Genomic DNA, 18377 nt, shown 5'->3' with positions numbered 1-18377 from the left:
CAAACCTATACAGCGTTATTTTAGCAATTCGCTACCAATTAACGCTCAGCTACTTAACGAATCGTCAATTGATAACCAGGTCTCTCTTATCCTAGGGAACCCCAATATGTAATATTGATGGATCGAGACTTCATGAAAAACCTGAAAAGCTTAGTACTTAATATTTTGCAATTGGGCATACTAAGCCCGAGACTGATAGACAACACGTAAAGGCCATCCCAAAAGATGGCATGTGTTATTGCAATCGGGCACCAGCAACATAAAAAGGACTGTTGTAGACGTTTCCATGACGATCAAGTAAACAACAGATACTTTATACAGATGCAATTCTGCGTCTCTGTGAACAACAGACTGACGCGTGAAAGCGCTTCTATGAACTGCAGCAGGTAAGAGACCATCAATAAAGAGTAGCGTCGTGCGTACAATGATATGACTACGTTCTGAAACAGTACAAGAGTGGCTAACTTAGATACGAGTAACACCTGGACAGTTTACAGTTTAGTGGCCGTAGAACTTAAAAGAAAGCCAATAATGTCCTACGTGTGCGATCAATTATTAAAACTAATGGAGTCCCTAATTCATGATTATTCTGCAATCTGTAATACAAACAAAGATAATATGGCGATTAGAATATGCAGCCCACAACTAAAATGAAGTTCTCCTTTTCGGCATCAGAGGATGACAATACACTGCTAATCAAAAATTGCCAAGGTTCTAAATGATTCAATTTATCTACTTTAAAGGGATTGAACCCATTTAGTCAGGAACGCCAGATTAATGAAAATACGGGATCACGCATTTATAAGGTAAAATAATTTTTACATATTTCATGAAATATAGGTGACGGCTTATGCAATACACTTACATTCAAGGGCATGAACTAATTCCATTTTTCTGTTTTTCCTTTGTTTCCCCCTCTTTTATTATTTTTCTTTACTTAATTTGTGCTGCTTGTTTGACATGTTTTGGTCTCTATGCCCTATGAATCCTCCCAAACATCAACCCCTGTTTCTCTGACCCAACCCCTACACCCCTTTTTTCTTATGCCTTTAATTTTATTTATTTTGCTGTGTGGTGGGCCTACCGACATAATGTTTGTTATATGTTGACCAATGTGCTACACATTGCTGTTACTGTGGTTGCTTTCATTATTATTATATCCCCTTTCCTTTGTCAAAAGCCTGTAGAAGGAGTGACTAAGCCCTGATTTGAAAAAGGCTAATTAGCAATAGCAGAAACACATGTCATCAGCAAGACCAACTTCAACAAAATAATAAAATAACCCTTTGTCTTTGAAAAAACTGGATTTGGCGCTGTCTTATATCTGAGTAATTTAGAAGCAACTCATTTTTGTAGTGGTTTAATTGGCTTTTTTAACCACAACTCAGCAAGACGTGACACATAACATACTTGGAAAAAGCATAAGTGTGACTATAATTCATATGTCGCCTTGATAGACCATACCGGCAAAGCCAAAATTGCTTACCAACATTACAATCAGTATGTTTGGCACAGTGATCTTTGATCTAGTATACTTGCCATCAATCAGGTGAAATTCTAAATGTATATTTTGACTAAATGACGTACACTGTTTACGAGGGTATGTAAGCGATATGTGAGATGAAAGATTTTAATTTAAAAAATGTTTGATTCTTTTTTTCTAATCAATATTCTATCCAAGGAATGTATAACATTTCAGGAATTAGAAGAGGAGGCACGTGGATCAGAGGTGGTGGACCAGCTTGCTGGTGCAGTCGTTACAGAGAAGACAACAGTTTCACCGAAAATCAAGAACACAAGGGTAAATAAAAAAAAAGTTTTCGTTTTCTCTAAGTGTTTTGGGCTGGTGTTTTCTTCATGACAATTTTTTTTTATTTAAAGTGCTGTCTACTGCTTGTGTGATTTACATTGAACATGTTTTTGCAACCCATCTCCTAGAGGCCCAGAAGGAAAAGAAGTAAAAAGAAACAGACAAGAAATGAAATCAAAGATGCTGCTTGCCAAACAGGTTCTACCACAGAACAACTACTATTTGATGCGGAGCGTGGTCCAGTCAATAAGCCGAATCAAGATGCTTATGTCCAATGGCCAGAACATTAATGGAATGTGAGAGGCGAAGCTAACAAAGTGTTGCTGGACCATTGCTCCAATGTGAGACCTCGACAAGATGAATATGAAACTGAATATAATGAAGATGCATTGAAATTCCTTGAGGACCACTTGACACAATCTACACCCGCAAAAAAAGATACACCCAATACACATTTGTTGTTGACGGTTTCTCCAATTTGTGTGCAAATAACACAAGCTGAACTAACAGAGACTGAAGCGTCAATGCATTTGACTGAGGAACTTGCCAAAGATCTCAACTACAGTTTGCCTAGTTTGGGCGAATTGTCCACCACAGTTGAGTCACAAACCACAATCAGGCAGGACGATTGGCTAATAAAGGAGCAGAAATACATGGTATTCGACAGTTGCCCGGTTGAGATTATACTGATGCTCAAATGTGTGCATACAGTGAGGGGGGAAAATAAGTGGGGAGCCATTGGTGATTCTGCCCCGTGTATTACCTGCTATTAGTCAAGTCTGGCAAATTGAACAAATGTCAATTGAAAGGACACTGTCTGGCAAACGGTTCAGGCTAGCTGGCGATGGACAGTGCGACAGCCCTGGATTTTCAGCAAAGTACTGCACATACCACTTTCAGGACATGGAAACTAAAAGAATGTGAGTTCGGAGGTCGTACAGGTGTCCGAATGTAAATCCTCACTGGCCATGGAGAAACATGGTTTCATAAAATCCCTCAAACATTTTCAATCGAGGGGAATGCAAATAGACCTCATAGCCACTGACAGACATGTTTCAATAGCCAATGCCATGCAAGAGCAGTTTCCAAACATTCGCCATCAATTTGATGTATGGCACGTTGCCAAATCAATCAATAAAAAAAAAATCACAGCTGCCCAGTCAAAAAAAGGGTTCTGAAAATATTTTACAGTGGTCCCAGTCTTTCAGCAACCATCTTTAGTGGAGCTCCAAAACTTGTGATGGGTCTGTGGAAATTCTACTTGAAAAATGGCGCTCATTGATGCACCACTGTTCCAACGTTCACTCATGGCATGAAAAGTACATTTTCACCAATGTGCACATGAACCTTTATCGGAAGGACAGGAACGCAAGAAGAAATGGTTGGTTCCATCTTCACCTCCACACAAAGCTCTTGAGAAGATCGTGTTTGATAAAACTCTTTCAAGAGACCTGAAAGGACTCGCAGAATTCTGTCACACCGGACATTTGGAGATGTTCCACAATATGTGCCTAAAGTACAGGCCCAAGAGGTTGCATTTCGGCATAGACGGTATGCAATATCGAACACTACTAGCGGTATTAGCGCTTAACGAGAACATAGGGAGAGAACAATCGAGAACTGCTGGAAACTTTGGGATGCTTCGCTACACAATGGCCTTTGCAAAAAGAAACAAAAAATGGGTGGTCAAGCCAATATACCAGGAAATGGAATTCGATTTTGTGAAAGATCTCACTTTGACTGTCTTGGACATGCATACTCATGGATTTGAACATGATTTTGTTCCTAGGACCCATACATTGCCACAAAACATTGAAAACGCGCCCTGTCCACCAAAAGCAGACTTCCCGGTATAAATGATTAGCAGCGTTATGTATGTTCCACAATGTTTGTACATTGTACATGACCAATGGAAATATTTGTAACTTGAATTTCAAAGCTATTAAAAGTATTAAGCATCCAAATTGTCTTTTCAAATGTATCCTCTTGTCAATTTTTTTGTTGTTGCAAGAAGTGCCTGTTGGAGGATGACATACAGTGTAACTCGGTGTTTTCCCCCTTCCCACTTTCGGCCAGCTCTTGTGGGTCCTTCACTGATCAGGGCACAGGAGGGTCGGATGGATTTCAGCATGAAAGCAACTGCGGAGTCTGCAGTTGCCTTTGCATGCACGTGTCCAAATAGACAGAATAAATACGTGTCCCACTAAGGAATGAGACCTAAGCAAAATAACAAACTTGGCATGCAAGAACTAATGACTGTAAGCACAACACTAATTGAAAGGGGGCTGTTGGTGTGAAATAGGTGCATTCTGACCTATATTGTTATGGGGACATGTGTTTGGGGTCGTTGCTTTTAGATGCCTTATCAGAAGGGCTGATCTTTGATTTGCGGCCTTTGGTGTCTTACGATTTCAAACACAGTGGGGATAGGTGTTAGTGTTACCAAAACATATGACCACTCTAGATTAGGTATATGGTAGGTAAATTTGAGGTGGTGCGGGGTAGGGTGACCAGATGCGTTCAAAGGGAGTAGGGGTCATGGGTTCAGGGGACCGCGGCATGGCAGGGAGGGATTGGAGATGGCATGAGTCAGTCAGCAGAGATGGATGGGGCGCTAAGGTTGGAGCAGGCCTTGACCTTCCATTCTTGGATGAGCACATTTTGTCAGGGCTCGATACTCGCTACTTACAAAAATGAATAGCTGCATTTCTGTGAGAACAGGAGATGCGCTGAGCTGACAGAGGACAGAGGTGGTGGGGGCTGGCTGTGCGCAGCGCTGGGTGAGTGAACAGTTCAGCAGAGGGCCTCGAAAAAGAAGGCGTTTGGAAGGACACAAAATGGAGTTCAAAGTATACACATTAGCATGAAACATGGGTGATGCAAATAGGTAAAGGAGGGGTGGAGATGTCTCCCACCTTAGCTTATACGTCAATTGCCCGGTACGAGAAAGGGGGCCTCTCCTCCACCATTTGTTAGTGGAAGTTCAGTGGAGATGGAAGGGCACTTGGATTTATGACTTGTAAGTGTCTCATGTTATCATGTTATCCCCTAAGTACATTCCTCCACGAAAACAGGGCGCACGGAGATGTGACAATGGGGAGGACACTAACTGGAACTGTTGTAATAAAATAACTAAATCTCTATCAATATAGAAGAGTAAAAAGGTATTCACGTTAGCGTGGCATTGATGGATGCCAGCAAATAATGATTTTGTTTTTTCGAACATATTTCAAATGCCAAGTCGGTCGGCCGGCCTAATCGTTCCCATGGGAGTGAAGGTCACTGGGTTTGATGTTGCTTGTGGGCTGTTCACACCGACGCATCCTGCACAGTATGTTTTTGATTTGTGGCTTTCCTTCACCAAAAGGAAACTTGGCATACACGCTCCTAAGAAGGTTCAATTGTTGTTCGTCCTTGGAAGTAAGGGAGGATTTGCTATGGATTGAATGATGGAAGGTGTGTAGTAGTCACAAAAATGATAAAGGTCCACCATTTCAAAACTGGAAAAAAAGGGACATATAATTTCATTTTTTGAAAACCGTTGATCTGAGCAGACACTCTGCGTTACGCCAAGAGAATGGAAATACCAAATATAATGTAAGTTTTACTGTAGACGAGTTTATAGACAACGAGTCAAGGTTTCATTTTCTGACCGGTATTGCTGGCTTACATTGTAATGGGTTGTTGGTTGGGGCATAGTGTGAGGACACACAAACACAACCTGTATGTATTTGTCTTTGTACCGGGCACATGGGTAGTCCAGCACCGAAATGCATGTAGTCCATGTCTGGGTTCCCCCAGGTTCCACCAACGCCAAGTTTGTTGCTAATATAATGCTGTCTATGTGTTGTTTGAATTCTTCCGTCAGCTTCCGCATCTGCATCACACTGGGCGCTAAACATACTCCACAGTACTAACCTCTACAGCACATCGTAGACTCCAACTTCCAACGATGTTTTCGCTGTGTTTCCATTGTTTCTGGTTTGTGTTCATTATTAGGTTTCACCCGGTACAGAATTAAAGGGTAAATGGATAAATTAGAATAAAGAACGGCTAATGAGATATATTTCTGTTATGTTTTCTACACAGCTACATCCTTCCTTTCTGCAAATGTCATGTTTCCAGATACCAAGTGAAGGGTTCTTCAGCAGGCAGTGGCAGATACACCGAAATTGCTGGCTTACAATTACGCTGATGTGTGACGATCGCCCCGGATCTATATTCCCTTTCGTGGTACCAGCTACAAGGAGCAACCTGACATCATTTAAGGTGGTCTAGCAGGAAGTTGATGCCGTAGCCTTGCAATTCAAGGTGCATCCAATGCGCTTCTTCTACCGAAAGGAACACTGTGTGCCTCTTGATAAAGATTTGATGTTTGAAAACAAGGAAATAAAAAATGTGTGAAATAAAAGCACATTATAAATTGCAGAGCATTGGTGTTTCCTTTAAAAATAGTGTTTTCTATTCCGAATTGGGACGCGCTGTGCTGTGAGAGGATGTGTGTGTTGATATTCCGGATTCTGCGTCAACTAACGTTAAGACGTAGGCGATGACTGGACATGTTTGGCTACGCTGCACACTAACGTCATGAAAATAGGTGGAGAATATCGCTAGGAATAGTGATGTCAGCTTCAGGGGCGGGGGATATGATTTAGTGTTGCGAGGGCAGTTCAATTTAGGGCGATGCTGCAACGGATAAGATAAGCACAAGATGGCCGCACCCCGCTGCCTGATTTCGCATGTGTAAAAGTGAGGAAAACTAAGGTAAGGTGTATAGGAAATGTTTTTACGATCGATCACAGATTGCTTTAAACCACATGCTCGAACGCTCGGGACAATAACATTTTTGAGCGCACTATTCCTTTAAAGCTTTTGTGCATAGAGCCCAATCAAGGTTATTGTGTTGTGCTGATTCCATAAACCTTGACTCAATGATAGATACAATCCATGACCTAACCCGTTTTGTTGGAATTTCTAGATATCGAAGGGTATTAGTTGAACGGGGCACTCACGTTCTGATATATGATGCCATTATTGTAACAGAAAATAGTTCTACGTAGAGAGATTAGAATAATTAACAAAGATCCTGATAGAGTAGACAAAATGTAAATCTGCAAATAAAAAATAATTACAGGAATTGGCTTCGAAATCACAAAAGCTCTCTGCACAATGGAATATAATGTATTCATTACTCAGGGAAAGCATTATGAAAATGTTGTGGTCAACATATAACACATACAAATAGATGGGAGCGGAAAGGGATATTAATCCGATCTCCGAAGACGAATGGATTCAACATATACAAAGTAAATTCTACGATAGTACAAATTATAGCAAAACACAGTCGTCTTCTGAAGATGCTTTAAATAAACAGTGGAGGACACAGCAGACACAATATTTGTAAGGCTTCCAGAGCTTCCGGGCCTAATGGCTTGGCTAAACTAGTAATTGAGAGTGATCCTTGATGCTGGGCCCCTATTTTTTAAGCGGCTGTGTTTCTCAGAATCTCTTCCACTCAAGAAATACCCAGCTTCTGGAAGCAGGCTAATTTATTACCCGTCCACAAAAAGGGTCCCCGACTGAGACCCAAATATTATAAGCTCCTGGCCACGCCAGACACCCGCAGCAAACTATATGCACATTTCCTTTTAAAGGAAATAAGAGCTTGGGAAAAAGGCAAAACATGTCTGCATACCTTTCAAACTGGCTTCACGCATGGGTATGGATTGTTACATAACATCCTGGTACTACAGCAATTAATAGAGATCACAAAATGAAGCGATGATCGAAAATGGCTCATCCTCCCCAGATATCTATGTCTTCTGGTCCAGAATTTGAGGTGGCAGGGATTTTTGACTCTCATTATCATCATGGCAGACTACAATATTTGGTGGATTGGCGGGTTTATTCTCCCGCTGAAAGCTCATGGGAACCGGCATCGGCTGTTCATGCTCCAATCCTGGTCCGTCGATTTCATCTGGGACGGCGGCACTTTGGAAGGGGCATACTGTCATGATTCGATCTCATTGTGCCTCCATTTTTCCTTCCAAGATGGAGGATAGTCTTTCCTGTGACAGTCTAGTTGCTTTGATCCTGGTAGACACGGAAGCTCCGCCCTTGTTGCCAGGGAAGGCTTTTCAGTCAGCAAGGACAACACACCTGTGCATTGCTACTCTCTCAAGACAACGCTCCGTAAATTTGAATTAATCTCATATAATCTCTCTCTCTACACTCTTGATTGCAGTCCTGTATGACATATCCTCTCGTCTTTCTCCTGTTTAGCAGGGAAATCTTTGGGTAACTCTCCTCGATCCTCAGAGCATTGCAGTAATACGGCGTACCTTTGGCGCCTGCATGAATCGTTCTTCTACGAAAACTCAGAAAGCTTTCCGCGGTCTCTACCGTGTTCCAGTCTGTTGCAAAATCTCCGATTTCGGTATCTCTGGTTCACACAAACTAAATCCTTACACAGATAGAAAGTTTCAACTTAGACATCTGTTTCTCTCCCTTTCTTTAGCAGCACTTGTGGCTCGTAAAGTCATAGCAGCTGACGCCGTTCTACAATACTTTTCTTTTCAGGGCTACGCACATACCCCTTCCCTCAGGTAATAGAGGCGCACCAAATTAATTTAGAGTCATTTCTGGCGGGTTCCGTGCCCTGCACACTCTGCAAACCTAGTTACCCATTCTTCTGTTCTCTGTAGCATTCCCAAAGCATTACCGTATTCTCAGGATAGAAGAGCCTCTCGCTTTACGACCCCTTGGCAAGAAGGTATTAACCAATAAATCTATTTCCTCTTTTTTATCTCTCTTTTTCCTTTGGAACTATCTTACCCCTTTATTTCTATTCTGCTAGTAACAAGAGAAAGACCGGCAAACAGACTTGAAACTCTCAGAACCACCTGACTACAACAGATAGACCGGTGAGGAACCCCGGACAGCATCTCCCGACAGTAGAAGACTAGCTACACACTACATCAACAGGGTTTTCTTCCCCAGAAGGTTTCCCTGGGAGTCTCTTACCCCTCTAACATTTGAACCTGATGGAGGGTAAGGGAGTTCCAGGTGAAATTATCATTGACATCTAGAATATTGTTGCTGCTGACCAGGTTAGTGGAATATGTCTTCATGGTGAAATGTTATTGAAAGATGTTATTGTGTCAAAAGATCATTACACTACTGCAATATACATAGATGTTTCCTAAGAAAAACCATCATGGTCTGAAATTGCTATAACATCACCCTTTAAAGAGATTTGGTGTCAATTGGATAACCATGATGCAAAAACATGAACCAAATTCAATGGGTTTGAGCTGCTGTAGTATGTTCTTAGTGCTTCCATATGCAGCTCAATGAAAAAGGATCATTCTCTCAAAAAGCAAAAAGAAGAAGCTTTTGGAGCCTCTGCTATCGAAAATCTAATTTAGTGCTGAAAAAATCTAGGACAGAAAATAGAGAAATGAAGAATATGGAGAAGGGAGAACCTTCTCCATAAACTGCAATGCAGAGAGCTATCCAGTTTGCTTGGGTCCTCCATTCAACCCTTCCCCGCAGCACTCAGTGATGATCTCGAACAGCACTCTCTTAACTCCTCCCAGAAGCTCACCTTATATAACCTCTGGATTTCAAAAAATATTGCTCAGGAATATATTTACCATATTGTACTAGATTTAAAAACATGCTCTATGACAATATGTTTACCATGTTCCCGAGAATATATTTACCATATTCCCTGAGAATACGCAACCTTGCCCGGGTTCCATATTAGGAGGGCATCCAGTGGCTTTGAGTGCATCAGGACATTGTTTATCATTTATGTGAACATCAGCAACTATTTACATAAACAAAACAGCACTGCACCCCAGCCCAGAACCTATGCTTACAGTGTTCTCTTGTGTACCATTAACAACAAACAACAATCTAGCACGAAGCCCAGACTTATAAGAGGACAGCAAAGGATTAATTTGTAATTGTTCATTTGTACACAGTACACGCAAATGCAAAGTTTTACTGACAAGTTATTTGATTTTTACGGGCTCTTCCCCCATCCCACTTCCCTCCACCCCTTTCCATGAGCAGACCAGTGTGGATAGGCCCACACCTTGGTCACCCGACTGGAATCCCATCCTGGTCCGCGGAAGAGATTACTCTCCATGTTTGCTAAGGCCTTTTGCCTCAAACACTGCAGTGAATGCTCCTGCAGCCTTCTCTCTGATGAACTGGCCATTTCGTGCCCCCACTTCCCTTGCACTTATGTTCTTTCTTTCCTTAAAAAAGAAATCTCCCAGCCCGTCCCGCCTCTCGCCACCCCTTCCCACGACCAGACCAGTGCAGATTGACCCGCTCCTTGGTCACATGACTGGAATCCCAGCACTTTAGTGATTCCACCAGGGCAAAGGGTAGCTCCCTCCTGTGCAGCTCTCATTCCCTGTTTGCCCCTGTTCACACATGGACACCGGGCGGAACAACCCACAGCTACAACCAGGTACGGTGGTATGGGCGGGGGAGTACAGCCATAACTGTGCTCTGGTAAAACCCTGCCAATCCAATATTACTACCACCAAGGCTTAACATTATGCTGGATTGCACTGTGCTCCTTGTTTTACCATTGTTTTGCATTTAGATGAGTTACGCATGATGAATTGTGCAAGGCAGCCTGTGTATTGCGCTTTGATGAACTGTGCGGGTTAGCCTACATATTGCATCTAGAAGAAATATCAGGGTCAGCCTGTGCATTGCGCTTAGATGAATTGTGCAGGTCAGCCTATGTATGGCATGTAGAAGAAATGAGAAGGTCAGTCTGTGTATTGCTCTTACTGCGGAGCATAGCCCTCTACTGCTCCTGATGAGTCGTGTAGGTTAGCCAATGCTTTGCACTCAGAAAAATGTACAGGGTAGCTAGGTACTGCATGTAGAAGATGGTGAAGCTAGCTTAAGCGTAGCACACAATAGATCTAGGAGGATAGCAAATACACTTAGATGAAATACGGAGATAGCCAATGTGTTGCACCGTTTGCTATCACTCTATAACTTCCTAAAACTCAGCATATTCACCACCCATTACATAACTAACTTGACACAAACCTCTGACATAAGATACTGAAACGACAAACACTCTCCCATCCCTCCATAACACCCAACACACACAGAAAACACCAGCACACAACATATACATGCCAATCCACCAACATCATACTAGCACACAGTGACTGCTTTTTTCAACTTGAAGCTACAACCCGCACATGAAAGCTCTCCTGCGCTTTTACTTCTCAACCCCACTAACCGTCCCAATACCCTTCCTTATCAGATCCACCTGAGCCCCGGAGATCATGAAAAATGGCAGCGGTGCACGGTACAAGTCCCAATAACATAACAATATACATATGACTAAAATATGCCTAACTATTTAAGTTTCATGTGTGTCCTAAATATATCACAGACTACACAGTTTGTGAAACTGCTCATATCTCATTCATTTTTTTCCCTACAGCTTAGATAAAATACATGACACAACAGCATGCATCATGGATCAAAGGATGCCCATAGCGGTTTACATGGGATTGTCAGCTCAATCATCAATCCATACATTGAAATGCACAGGTGCAAATTGTGTAAGACAATGTGAATAAATAATTAACTATCACCTTCTATATCTTGCTTTTAATTGCCCAAGGGAGACCTATTCAAAATGATACAATTCATCCCAATAGTGCTCAAGGCACAAAAGAAACTGAAGTAAACAACAAATGAACCACATATGTATGTATAGGGAACAATGGTATACAGTAATCGGGTACAATAATATAGAACGTAGGATCATCATGATCAACTTGAGAGAGGGAAAATATCATGACCACTGCCGCCTGTTTCTACTTATAACTGCATATCAACAAGCTTCAATAACAAAGACTAAATCTGGCAACAAAAAATGAATACTCCATTTCTCCAATCCCATCTTAATGCTCATACTTTCAATTCCATAACCAGCAGTTTAAAATCAACATCAAGATTATAATGCCAATTTATCTTGATGTGAAATTCTCTGCATTCTCTCACAAAATCATGAAGCTGCCTGAGGGAGTTGGAATGCTGTCTGAGGAGATTCCCAAAGATGCTCATAATCGAAACCTTCACACTTATGAGCATCCTTAAATAGAATTACATTTTCTTAATTTCAAATTGGGTGCTCGGGAGTGAGTACCTAGTTCAAACGTAATGGCTTGTATAGGTACTCCAGGCCCTAGCTCTAATGCAGGGCTTCAAATCTTGGCCTCTAATACGTTCAGCCACTCACCTTTACAATCAGTAGGTCTGGAAACCATATAAAACTCTGGGCACAATACTGGTATATATTTTTAACCAACCTGTCATGGAATTCACCCCCTGAGAATGTATGAACTTTTTCACTGCAGCAAACTCGCTCATCGTATTACTGCAAATATTGCCTTGTAGCGTACTTACATTTTTATTTTGGCACTAATGAACAAGTCTTCCACTTGTTTGATTCTCCTACCCTCCATGTACCACAAAAGACGGTTCTTCCCACAATTCTTTCCAAAAGACAATTTTGTTTTTTCCCTGGTTAATGATGAAATCATTGTCCGAACGACTGAGCATTCAAGGTATTTTGGAGGCCACTGCTGTTTGATCTCAGATCACAATGTAGCCTGCATAGCCCAGCCATAGTACCTGCTTCCCACCTAATTATGAGGATAATTATGTGCCTTAGTTAGTGCCTCATGTAAATTGGCTGTATATAGGTTACACAATGCAGGGGTCCACACACACCCCTGCTTTAATCCCTTGTTGGTTTTGACTGGAATAGACAGAGTACCATTATCACTGAAGCAAACCTGTACTGAATTGTCTATGTACAGTTGTTAGCTCGTGCCCAATGTAGACAATCATCAATGGCAGCGGAGATGGACTGAATCATCTGTAACGCATCTGTTCTACGCGTTTTCAATCTGTACGCTTATTTAGTATTTATTTTATGTTCTTTTGTCACCATACGTTCATGTGATTTACTTTTTTGTTTTCAATATTCTATTGATAATGGTAATGTACTGAAATAAATTTGACTTTTTGGGGAGACAGTTCGTATGCATACCCACATACTCCCTTCCTGTCTGCTCAGACTTAATAAAGCTCCTTTTATTATCCATTATCTTTATAAAATATATTTTAAAACAAAGAGTAATTATTTACACACTACCTGTATACTTTAAAATGGGATGTTAACGAAAAGTCAGTAAAGTAACAGTGTGCTTTAAAAGAACAAGTTACTTTCTTACCTGGTAATGTTCTTTCAATGGGATGGTCCTACGACGTATTCCATATCTATGACAGGTAATGTCCACAGCTGTGCTGCTTCGGAAAATCTTTGGCGTCTGCGTCCTGCGTCCCCGAGGGCCTCCTCCGACGGCCGACGTCACCTGATGTGATAAGTAGGACGACGACGCCCATAGCCTCAGTTATAGTTTTTTCCCAGAACGTGTGCCACCAGTTTTCGGCCAGTCAGACACACAAGGCCTTGCGGAACGCAAGCTGCAATCGCAAAAGAAATTCTGCAGCGGGGAAGGCAGGGAGGAAGCGATATGGAATACGTCGTCGGACCATCCCATCAAAAGAACGTTACCAGGTAAGAAAGTAACTTGTTCTTCGAGGGGATTGGGTCCTCCGACGTATTCCATATCTATGACAGACTCCCAAAGCAGTACCAAGCTAGGAGGTGGGAAAGAATTTAGAATACAAATTTAGCATGCCCAATCAAATTGCGGAATAGAGAACTGCCTTGCCAAAGGCCAGATCTTGCCCTCTGATGGAATCAAGGGAATAGTGACGTACAAAAGTATGTACTGAAGCCCAGGTGGCTGCATCACAGATGTGACAAATAGGAACTCCCCTCTGCAGGGCAGTAGACGCAGCCACTCCTCTGGTAGAAAGGGCCCGCAAGCCAGCCGGAGGGTCCTTACCCGCCAATCGGTAACACTCGGAGATAGCTAAAATAATCCAACGAGACAAAGTCTGTTTCGTCACAGCTTGTCCCAAACGCTTTCCAGCGTAACCAATGAAAAGTTGATCGTCCACTCTGACCCGGGACATGCGTGAGATATAAAAGCTCAGCGCTCTCCTAGGATCAAGCCTATGGAGCCTCTCCTCTTCCTTACCAGGATGTGGAGGAGGATAGAACGCCGGAAGAACAACCTTCTGGCTCAAATGAAATTCAGAAACCACCTTCGGAAGAAAAGAAGGACAAACTCAAAGGACAACCCTGTCCTTGTGAAATACAGTGAAGGGTGGTTTAACTGAAAGTGCCTGTAACTCACTCACTCTGCAAGCGGAAGTAACCGGAACTAAAAACACACAGCCTCAAACGGCAAGAATGCAAAGGCTCAAACGGAGCACCCATAAGAAACTCAAGATCAAGGTACAAAGCCTAACCTGGCACCAAAAAAGGTGACGGAGGGAACACATTAGTGAGCCCTTTCAAAAACTGCGAAATTTCAGGAATTTTAAAATAGGAACACTCTTCAGACGAGCGCTTAAATATGGACAGCGCCGCCAGGTAAACTTTAATGGTCCCCACTTGCAAGCCCCTGTGGGCCAAAGAAAGCAAAAAAGACAGAACCATCGGAATGTCACATTCAAAAGGATCCACATTCTGAACTCTGCACCAGTCGCAGAACTTTCTCCAACGGCAACGGTACAGAGACTTAGTTGCCGGCCGCCTGGCCGAGAGCAACACCTCCATCACGTCTTCAGGGAGGTCCCAATCCTTATACCTCAACCTTTCAGAAGCCAAGCGTGAAGATTGAGGGATCTGACCTCTGGATGGAGAACCTGACCCCCCTCCCGTGAGAGCAGATCGTCTCGGTAGGGAAGACGACGTGGAGGGCAGATGGACAAGTCTAGAAGGTCTGGGTACCACGTCCTCCGGGCCCATGCCGGAGCAATGAGAATCATCCGGGAACCGAACCTCCGTAACCTCCGCAGCTCTTGTGGGATGACAGGGACTGGAGGAAACGCGTACAGCAGTGGGAACGACCACTCCACCATGAACGCGTCTCCTAAGGCTCCTTTTGGAGGAAATTCCCGCAAGCAAAACATTTCGCACTTCCGGTTGACACTGGAGGCGAAGGGATCCACTTGAGGGGTCCCCCAAAGGGCAAATATCTCCAGGAGAATCTCCTGAGCCAGCTCCCACTCGTGAGAGATCGTGCTCTGCCTGCTCAGAGCGTCCACCGTCTCGTTGTCCTCTCCGGCCAGATGACCCGCCGAGATCGAAACTTCCTGCTGGATGGCCCAGAACTCGAGCTGCATCGCCTCCCTGCACAGCAGAAGTGACCCTGCCCCCCCCCCCTTTTAGTTGAGATAGTGCATGGCCACCGTGTTGTCCGTCAGAATCAGGACACTCTTTCCGCGCACAGTCGGCAGAAAAGCCTTCAGGGCTAGCCTGACGGCCCGCAGCTCCAACAGATTGATATGGAGTCTGGACTCCGACAGAGACCAACGACCGCTGACTGTCAACTCATTGGCATGAGCTCCCCATCCCATGAGGGATGCGTCCATCACGATCGTCACCTCTGGCCAGGGCAGCCAAAATGGGGCCCCCAAGGTCCCGGGCTACCGAGGGCGGCACCTGAACAGGGTCCGACAGCCTACCGGAGGACTGAGACCACTGGAGCTTGAGTGCCCACTGCAAAGATCTCATCCGCAGACGAGCCTCTGGCACCAGAAGAATGCAGGATGCCATGAGGCCGAGCAGTCTCAAGAAATCGGACGCTGGGAGATTCTGGGCAAGTTGAAACTTGTGCACCATCTGCTGAATGTGAAGAGCCCTCACCTGGGGAGGAAAACCCTGCCCCAGGGACGTGTCGAGCACTGCTCCGATGTACTGGAGTTGCTGCGTTGGTTTCAAATGGGACTTCTTTAAATTGAGGGAGAAGCCCAGCCTGTGAAGGGAGTGGCAGGTGACGGAGAGATGATCCAGGACTTGCTCGGGAGAGCTCCCCCTGATCAACCAATCGTCCAGGTAGGGGTAGACGTGAATCCCCTCTTTCCTGGGATGCGCTGCCACCACCACCATGAGCTTGGTGAAAACCCTCGGGGCGGAGGTCAATCCGAACGGCAGGACCCGAAACTGAAAGTGCGAGTCGCCAACCGCGAACCTCAGGTACTTCTTGTGCTTGGGATGGATTGTCACGTGGAAGTAAGCATCCTTCAGGTCGAGAGACACCAACCAGTCTTGAAGTTGAAGGGCCTGGAGGACTTGAGAAAGAGTCACCATCTTGAACTTGTCCTTCCTGAGGAGTTTGTTCAAACCGCGCAAGTCCATGATGGGTCTCAATCCCCCGTCTTTCTTTGAAATCAAAAAATAAGGGGAATACCATCCCTTGTTCCTCTCCGCTACAGGCACCAGTTCTATGGCGCCTTTCTCCAGCAGGGCTTGAATTTCCTGCGCAAGGAGCGGATCCGGACTCTTCAAAGAGAGGTTCCCTGGTGGATTGTCGTGAGGCCTCTGCCAAAAAGGAAGACAGTAGCCGTGGGTTATGATCTCCAGAACCCACACATCCGAAGTAATGGCTTGCCACTCTACAAGATGCTGCGCCAGCCTTCCCCCAACTGGCGAACCATGGGACCTGGCCTCATGGCTGAGTGGTAGCGGCTGCGGCGTTGCCTGAAGGCAAAGAGGCAACTGCCCGAGCGGCCTTGGCACCTCGAGTACCTTTGTTTCCACCTCTGGCACTCTTACGATGGCCTCTTTGACTGCTAGCTCCTCTCGCTTTACTGAAGGACGAGTAATAGCGAAAGGAACCTCCCCTCCATTGCTGTCCCCTAGGACGAAAAGGCAGAGGTTGGCGAACTGCAGCCCCCAACGATTACGCTGCAGCTTTGGAGGCCTGCAACCTCTCAAGGCTCTCGTCAGCCTTGCTGCCAAAAAGGTGTTCACCGTCAAAAGGCATGTTGAGGAGCCGGGACTGCACATCAGGAGCGAACCCAGACTTCCGCAACCACGCAAACCTGCGCATTACGGTGCTCGCCGCCATGGACCGGCTGACACAATCCGCCAAGTCCAAACCCGACTGAACGGCCTCACACATAGCATCCTTGCCATTCTGAACCATAGCAAGGAAACCATCCTGTTCGTCCCCTTAGGGAATATGATCAGCCGCTAAAGCAACACAGTTCCACAGAGTGTGTGAGAAACGAGACAAGGCACATATGGAGTTGGCCGCCTGAAGCGCCATACCCCCCGAAGAAAACACTTTCTTCGCCCAGCCTTCAAAACATTTGTCGTCCCTATCCGGAGGGATGGTAAGATACGACGCCTGCTTTGCCGGGGCCGTAGCCGCCTGCACCACCAAACTCTCCGGAGTAGGGTGCCTAGACAAGTAGCAGGGGTCGCTAATGGCTGGACGGTATTTTTTCACGACAAAGACTTGCCCACTGCCAGGAGACTCTCCGGAGCAGTCCAAGCCGCCGCCACCCTTCTCTGCAGAGCCATATGAAAAGGCAAAACCGGGTCAGTGGGTGGACCGAGATCAAGGATGTCCGTGAGATCATCCTGAACGAACTCCCCTGGGGGAGCTGACCAACCCAAGTACTCGGTAACCCGAGACATAAGGCGCCGATATGAAGATTCGGCATGAGTGCCAGGCTCCGGCCGACAAAACTCCACCTCCGGAGAGGTGTCCAGTCCACTGGCATCATGCAGCGACTGCCTCAGGTCATCAAACTGGTTATGGCCCGAGATCAGGTCATCTGGAACCGTAACCGGAACCAGGCCGCCATCAGAGCCTTCATCACCCTCTGAAATGTACTCCAGGCGGGGAGAGGAAGACCTCTGCAGACCAAAGCAGTGCTGGACCTTAGCCATAGCCTTTCTAGGGGCAAACCCCGTGCCAAGGGGCCCCTCCGACACCACCGCCTCAAAAGGCGTCGAGGGCGCCGAACCAGTCGGCGCCGACAGAAAAGGCGCCGACGTCGAGCGAGTCGGCGTCGGCGTCGTCAGCTGCAGCGCCGCCAGCATCGACACAGTCCTCGAAGCCGGAGCTCCGAGCGTGTCTCTCGACAACCTGGGCGCCAGCGGCGTCGACGACCCCCTCAGAGGCGGATCCTCGAGAGAAATCGTCGACGACCTCAGCACTACAGGCGTCGACGTCTTCTTCGAAGACGGCACAGGATCACGCGTTCTCGAGCGCGTCGAAGACTGGGACCTGGAACTGGCATGGCGAGAACGGCTACCCTTGTCCGAGCAGGAACTCTCCCGCGAGCCGTGCCGACCACCCGAGCCCGAAGGCGTACGGGCGTTGTCTCTCAACCGGTGCCGACCGACCCCACTTGGAGGCGCAGACAGACTGGTGCCCTGCGATTCCAGAATCGCTAGCATCTGCTTCCCGAAGGAAGCCCATTCCTCCGGTGTCGCTTGCATGGAGGGATAAGCGACCCGCCGACGGACGGCGTCCTCGGAAGAGGACGGGGAAGGCGACCTATGCCGGCGCTTCCTGGAATGCCTAGAAGAGGCAGAGGAGTGGCGAGACCGACTCCTGGAAGGAGACCCACC

General features: G+C 45.5%; 1 protein-coding gene across 2 annotated transcripts in view; it reads right to left on the bottom strand.

Moving 5' to 3' along the window:
* RCOR3 (REST corepressor 3) overlaps positions 1-18377 on the bottom strand; it is a 1149883-nt gene that overhangs the window by 774280 nt on the left and 357226 nt on the right. The gene's annotated exons all lie outside the window — the stretch shown is intronic.

Source organism: Ambystoma mexicanum, chromosome 4q (genome assembly GCF_040938575.1).
Source record: "Ambystoma mexicanum isolate Mex_15411 chromosome 4q, UKY_AmexF1_1, whole genome shotgun sequence".
NCBI classification, from domain to species: Eukaryota; Metazoa; Chordata; class Amphibia; order Caudata; family Ambystomatidae; genus Ambystoma; species Ambystoma mexicanum.
The sequence above is the reverse complement of the archived record's forward strand: the minus strand, read 5'-3'. Positions and strand labels throughout refer to the sequence as shown.